Below are 1862 nucleotides of genomic sequence, written 5' to 3' on the forward strand. Positions count from 1 at the left end.
GTGGATAATATGAAAGTGGTTCTCAACCTGTGGGTCGTGACCCTTTGGGGTTGCCTATCAGATATTTACATTTTGTCACTAGCAAAATTACAGTTATGAAGTAGCAGTGAAATAATGTTATGGTTGGGAGTCACCAAAAGGTGAGAAACTGTATTAAAGGTTAACAGCATTAGAAAGGTTGAGAACCACTGCTCTATGGGGACATTTTCTTGGTAGTTAATTGAAATAGGATGGCCCAGTCCACTCCAGGTGGTCTCATCCCTAGGAAGGTGGTCATGGGTTATATAAGAAAGGTAAATAAGCAAGCGAAGGGCGTAGGTCAGTGAGCAGCATTTCTTGGTGATCTCTACTTCAATCATCTGCCTTGCTTTGCTTTCCTTGATATGGACTGAAACTCATAAGAAAGAAAAAAATGTTTTCCTCCTGTAACTTGGTTTGGTCAGTGTTTTATCATAGCAACAGAGAAGTAAACTGGATATATTTGCTAGCAGAGTCCAAAGCACCAGGGTGAAATCTGATGTAGCATGCTTTTCTCCCTTAACTTCCTCACTAGTGATGTAACAATTAAAACATCTACTTGTGATGTCTTTGTCATATATTCATCCAATTAATTAACCTTTCTCCCAAATTAATTAATCTCTTGACCTATCAGTATGTTTCTGATTATTAACTTACTGTTTCCTTCCACTCAAGTTCATAGTCATCTACAAACCAATAACCATTTGTCTTAGAGGCTGTTGATAATCAGAACATGTTTCTTCTTCCTTCTTGCTTCCAGGTTTCCCTTAAATCCACATTCATCCCTTTTAGATTCCAAGGGTTGCACTCCACACAGCTCCATACTGAAGCTCCCAGACTCTCCTAGATATTTATAAGTACATACTTGACATTGTCCTGAACCTGAATTTGGAAGAGAAACCTTAGCTGGGGTATAGTGGCAGACTTCTATAATTCCACACTGGGGCACAGAGACAGAAAGCTGATGCTTTTACTTTAATGCCAGCCCTACCAATATAATAATACCCTACCTACCTCAGGACAATATCAAGAGAAACCACAAAAGCACACCGATTTGTAAAACCCCTTCTAAGTGTAAGTCTGCCAAGTGCTCAGAGCATGTAATATGAAGTTTATTACGTAGATGAAGATATTGAAGCAAAAATCGAATAATGAGCCTGAACTTTTAAGAAATTATAAAAGTAGATAAGACTTAATATGCCAAGACAGGGTGGCAGGTGCTAGTGCTGCAACCAAAACTTTATGTGTCAATTCATGTTATCCTAATAATCTTATCAGATATTTACTCTCATCATCATTTCATAGTTAATGAAACTGAGAGGGAAACAAAAGAGACATATGCCTAGTGTGGCCAGTCTAGGTTTTGAGTCAAGTTATGCCTAAGGCTTTCCATAACAGATGAAATCAGTCTGCAGGCATGCATTTCATGCTCAACAACCATGTGACATAGGCAATGGTCATTGTCCATGTGGAGACTAATAAGATCTGTCGTTGCACAATTCCTCAGTACCAAAGTAGCATTCACATCAGGCTCTTTGAAAGACATGCTTTCTTTGTGCATCTAGCTCTGCATCAAATGTGAGTAAAGACTGAGTGGAGACAGGACTTTGATATCTCAACTTTGAACTGTAGTTCTCAGAGTCAGGCAGTAACTCCACACAGCATCTTTCAGACACTGTCTTCAGCATCACTAACCTGTTCCCTGAGCATAGTCCCTTTGAGGGATTTTTACTATCTAGAAAATAAATGGCCTAAGTGCATAGTATTTCATTCTTATTTCTCAAAAATTACAAGTCAAAGGAGTTGACTCCTTTTTCTAATGTGTAAAGGTCCTCCAATAGCTT

This window comes from Peromyscus eremicus, chromosome 16_21, assembly GCF_949786415.1.
Source record: "Peromyscus eremicus chromosome 16_21, PerEre_H2_v1, whole genome shotgun sequence".
NCBI lineage: Eukaryota > Metazoa > Chordata > Mammalia > Rodentia > Cricetidae > Peromyscus > Peromyscus eremicus.